We start from the raw sequence: 5,692 nt of genomic DNA, 5'->3' as shown, positions 1-5,692 counted from the left end.
GATTTTACTAGTGAAAGCTAGATGAAAAGACATCTAGCTGTAATAAACCACAAAATAAATAATAAACTACAATAAAATGTTATGATCTTCGTAGATTTATTGGTTTGAGACCCAGTTTTCGTTCAAACGAATGTGTTAAAAAATAAAAATGGTAGAAAAATTCAAAGAATTATTTTAGTAAGTACATTTCTTCTTATTTACTTTTATTTTTTATTTTTGCACCACAGCAAGCCAGGAGGCCTAATTGCAGTGGAGAATTACAGCATCAAACACCCAGGCTGGAGAAAAATCCCATTTAATTTTCCGCGTGTGAATCAAGGAACCTTCCGAGTGTGAATCAAGGAATCTTCCGAGTGTGAATCAAGCGTCTTGACTAGTACACCACGGAGGTACCATAAATAGAAAAAAAAAACAATTTTTCATATGCATAGGATATACTTTAGGTCTGAAACAGTCCCAAAGTGTCACGTTTAAATAATACTTTTGGACAATTTTTTTAATCATCAATAAATTACAAGACTCTCAACTGGGCTGACGTTCGAGAAGACGTTCGAGATTGGAAATGCTGTTTTGCGTACGTATACCAGATTAGAAATCCGTAGAACAGAAGATCAGACAGATTCTAAGAACATGGATTTTTAATTGGAAACTGTATCGTCTTTTGCACAACAAAGCGACGCAATTAAAACACGAGAAATAATTAATTCGAATAGTTTGCCTGTATTAACGCTCGTTAGTTGTACCCGCGTGAGAAGATAATAATATTAGTTATTGCAATTGGATTCCAATTACGAGTCGAATCCATCACTGAAAGATTACTCCTTTCTATAAAACAGGGATGTTCAACCTTCCACAGCCTTTCGAACCTGGATTTGTATTATTATTATGGATAACTCATATAGTGTAATTTTCGTGATATAAAACCTTTTAACACCCTCAAATTTAAAATTTCTAATTTAACTGAAACAATTTATTTTGCTATCGCATGCTATGAATTTATTCAAATGATTTAGAGAACAAGTGGGTTTTAAGTTTTTTCCGAAAAATCACTTCACTCTCACAGCCTCGTACCTCTGCTGGGAAAGCATTCCATGCCATAAGGCCTGCGACCGCAAATGCGTGTTCACCGAATTTACTGCGCTGTTTGTGAAAAAGTATATTAACTTTTCCTCTCGCCGTAGACGTAGCTGATCTAAACGTTAGACGCCTGTCAGCCAGTTCATCTGGAATGCATAGTTCCCTTATATACTCCTTTATCCTTCTTCTTTCCTTCCCATCCCCTCTCCTCTCTTCATGGTAAAGTGTTATTTTTTTTTATACATATATTTATTTTTGTTAATCTTTGCTTTTAATTTTTGTATAAAATTGTAAGATTCAATATGTCCATGTATTTATAATTTTCTCAAACTGAACGGTTTGGGTAGGTAGGAAGAAATTGCCTTAAGGCAATATGCCCGCCCTTATATGTATATTTATTGTATATGTATATAAAGTGTCAATAAATAAATACTCCGGAGCAGAGTAGTGAAGTGACTTATACCTAAGCCAACATACTTTGTATTCCACGCCTTGTTTACAATATTCTTCAAAATAAACTATCACGCTGTTTTCCCGTAGGGGTAGACAGAGAGGATGGAACGCCAAATCACTCTGTCTTTGCATATAGACCTCGCTTCCTCTGCGTTAATATATCTTCTTATGCACGCGCGCCGATTATTTAGAATTTTAACATGTCCACCTTAAAGTATTTTTTGGATTTGGTCATGCCATGTCTTTCTCGGTCTTGCTTGATTTTTGCATCCATTAATGTTCGTATCGCAAATCTTAAAAGCTTCCTTTTCTTTATTTTGTCGATAATCAGTCTTAGGCCTGGAGAACAATGATTTCTGTTCAAAAAACATTTAAAATTAATATTTGTCCACCTTACCAGCAATCCATTGAACTCAGGACCTCAAAAATAGCAATACAAAATAACATATTTAATGCCAAGCAAATATTAATGCCAAAGCTGGTTTTAATAATTTTTCGCGGAGGAACCTTTGGCTTAAGACTATTTAGAACAATATTTTTAAACTATTTTGAATAAGCGACCGCCTTACGAGTAGAAAAGTATCTGGAGGCCCCGCCAGAACCTTGCTTGTGAGCGTCACAGTCTCGACGCTACCCCCTCTTTTCTCTCAGAATTTTACTTTTGTCTTTGTGACTGCGACCCACTTAAGCACGGCTTAAAACGACTTGACTTCCCTGCTCCTTCCAGACGCCTAATTTCATTATAATACTTATATGTCAGTTTTTTATCCCTTGCATTTTATTTTTGCCTTGCTTGTGACCGCGACCCACATGCTGAAAAACACTGCTTTAGAGAAATCCTCTTTGCAAAAGCAGTGCGAGTTTCTCCGTGAACAATATCAGATAGGTAAGCTGCAGTGTCGCAGAGGTAAAGAAAGTGCAACTTGGTGTACTGCAACTGCGGAAATGTTTATAGCATTTTGCTTATGTGGCGTTATTTTATGTTCCCTTTTTTCTATTTTAACAGTACAAAAGATGGTTAACATCATGCAATAGAAACCAAGTATTTTTCAACACACGAATTTTTTTTTTTAATAACAGGCGTTTTGTTGTTTCCTGAAAACAAAACAAAAATACATAATATTGTTTTGGAAATAATGGCGATATAATATGACACAATTTTTGTGAAAATCACCTCAAGGGTGCTGCACAATAGGTATCCCAACTCCCAACACGTCTTGCAACTACATAGCGCATAGACGATTGGGTTTCTAGTTCATTTTTAGATAATAGCAAGTGGAATTAATAGTTATTTTTTTATTCTGAAGGCCCAAAAATAACATTATGTTAACCTTGGAACACTGTAAAAATGTCCTAAGCATATAAACAATTGAATTTTTATTTTATTGAAAAGCCAAAAGACATTAATAAAATTATAAGATTCATCATACTACCAGAAGTCAAACTAGAGGATGGTTCATGGGGTCTATCACAAACTCTGAATTCGGGCAAAGAAATTTCAGTTTTCTGGGCCCCAAAATATTCAATATGTTACCCAAAGATTGCAAAACCATGACCCGGAATCAATTTAACAAATTTGTAAAAAAAATAGTTACTGGATTTAGGTCGAGAAAAATCGGAAAATTTACTAAAAATAAATTCCTAATATTATTATTAATTAATATTGTAGATTTGATAAGTATATAAACAAGTAAGTAGTAATGTTATTGTTTATTTTTGCATAAAAATGTCTGTCTTAAAACAGGTTGTACCTAGTTAGGCAGACTTGACATGATCCATTTTTGTTAATAAACTTTGATTATTATTATTATTATTGGTGATAATACATGATGATGATGAGAATAAGGTGGTTTTTCACGTAGAACGAATGGATGACAAAATAATGGTAAAACACATATATATATATAAATATGGCTAAATGAGTGATAACGTAGGACGTGGACGACCAAGAGAGACGTGGCACGATCAGATACGTCAAAATCTCAAGTCTGGTAAAAGTAGACACTACCGAAGAGCATGTATGACAAGATATATCAATGTGTAAGAAGCTAGGAATGAAGGTCAGGATAGACGTGTGTGGCGGTCCATTCTCTCTGCCTACCCCTACGGGGAAATGGCGTGATGGTAGTAGTAGTAGTAGTAGTAGTAAGTAATCGATTTTTGATTTCAGTGATTTAAAACAAATTAAAAAGGTAATTTACTTTTCATGGTGAAATCGGGCTTTCGCAAAAATTTCAGACCTTGAAATTGAATTTTCAAGTGCCTATTAAATATCGGTTACGGGAAAATAACCGCTCTTTATTATAATATATTCCTCGCAATAGCCGTATGCATCATGGTTTTCTGCAGGCCGCGATGACTATCACACGAATAGTAACGTAATGAAGTGTTAAATCGGTACCGAAAATGGACATACTTGGATGTAGCATTTAACGCTCCCAGATCTCCAACCTCAAGCACTTCCTTCATCTTCGCCAGCACGACTTGACATATCATGAAATCTTCTAATAGAGTTTATCATTCGAGAATTCGTTTCCTCTACCATATACACTATCTTGGGGAAACCTGTAGTGAGACCATATCAAAGTTTAATATGGGTTTTGACAAAAATTTCCATTACCACATTCATACATCTTGTCAAACATGCCCTTCGGTTCTGTCTGCTCTTGACATAACCAGACTTAAGATTTTGGTTTAGCTGATCATGGCACGCCTTCCTTGTTACCACGTTACCGTTCATTTTCGCCATGTTTTACCATTATTTCGTCATCCATTCGTTCTGCGTGACCAAACCATCTCACCGACCCTTTCTTAATCTTATCAATTATACTTGACTCAGATTTACACTCTCGCCTGATTTCATCATTCGTAACCCTGTCATACATTGATTTTTTCACACATTCGTCTAAGAGATCGCATTTCAACCACGTTCACTCGGCTTTCATCCTTCCTCTGCCAGTTCCATGTTTCACTTCCATACATAAGTGTTGGGACTAAAACTCTGTTGACCACTGCCAGTTTAGCTTCGATCGACATATTTTTATTAGCAATTACTGTGCTTAGAGCTCCGTTAATTTTGTTGCCCGCATTCACTCTCCTTTCAACATCTTTTTCTTCATGATTAAATATAAAATATAAAACGTGATTTTACAAAAAAAAAAAAAAACTAACAGAGAGCTTTGTTTATTTGACTGAAACTTAAGTCTCATGTTTAAACTAAATCCATTTTATTTATTGCAACAGAGAGGGAAAATACTTTTGAGAAGAAAATATGGAATTCAAGGCATATACAGGGCATGTAACTCATTGGTTGTGTAAAAAAACATTCGCCATTCTACCTTGTAAATACTTGTCAATGTTTATACTTCTTTTTATACCAGTTTAATCAATAAAATTTTGATTATGCCTTAATGTTTGTAAACAAGGTTGGATTTTCAAAAAGATAGAAATTTATTACCACAGAGAGGAAAAAGCATTTTTACGAAGTGAATATAGAAGAAACAATATAAAATATGTTATTTCTTCAATAAATAAAGATATTTTGAATGTATGCTGCATACCTTTATTTTAATAAATATTACTATTATTGATTAAGATGAAAGCGTTCGGACTTTTTTTATTCAAACGTATTCCCGTGTTTTCTTCCCGGATTATGGCCCTAGAGGAGGAATTTTTTTGCACATTATAGATATTTACCATTTAAGTGATTACACTGATTTACCTTTTTGATAATTTTTTTCTTATGGAAGCTAGGACCATTTTAAAATTAAAAAAGCGCCCAATTGTATCTGTAGTCTTCGGACATAAGCTATACAAATATGATAAATAATTTTGAAAAAATTAAAAAATACCTGCGCACAAAATTTAATTCTTATTAAAAAAATAAAACCAAAACGGTTTAAATTTTGGGTGGCGGAAAACGAGACAGCGAAACGTCAGTTTTTGTTAGGTATAATCAGTCCGACGTGCAGTTGTCTTTTTTAGCTATATCAGGGAGGCATCTGCTTAAGAGCGACATAAAAACAATGTCTAAATACCTGTTGATCAAAATTCCCAGACATCGCCTATCTTCTTAAGTCTTTACATAACCGGTTTCGCATCTGCATAGTAAAAGCAAGTTGTAACGGGGAACTATTTTGATATAATTGATAAGTGTATATTT

At 34.3% G+C, this 5,692-nt stretch overlaps 1 long non-coding RNA gene across 1 annotated transcript; it reads right to left on the bottom strand.

Annotated features, from left to right (window-relative positions):
- Nucleotides 1-201: 201 nt before the first annotated feature.
- On the bottom strand, nucleotides 202-2,869 carry LOC148276944 (uncharacterized). The gene is made up of 2 exons (XR_015823625.1): nucleotides 1,511-2,869; nucleotides 202-1,251 (listed from the first exon to the last, which is right to left on the bottom strand). It is a non-coding gene; the product is annotated as an uncharacterized LOC148276944 (long non-coding RNA).
- Between the last annotated feature and the right edge of the window lie 2,823 nt (nucleotides 2,870-5,692).

The sequence above is a fragment of the Micrasema longulum genome, unplaced genomic scaffold, assembly GCF_059751315.1.
Source record: "Micrasema longulum isolate JH-2025_06_02 unplaced genomic scaffold, ASM5975131v1 h1tg001122l, whole genome shotgun sequence".
Classification (NCBI taxonomy): domain Eukaryota; kingdom Metazoa; phylum Arthropoda; class Insecta; order Trichoptera; family Brachycentridae; genus Micrasema; species Micrasema longulum.
The sequence above is the reverse complement of the archived record's forward strand: the minus strand, read 5'-3'. Positions and strand labels throughout refer to the sequence as shown.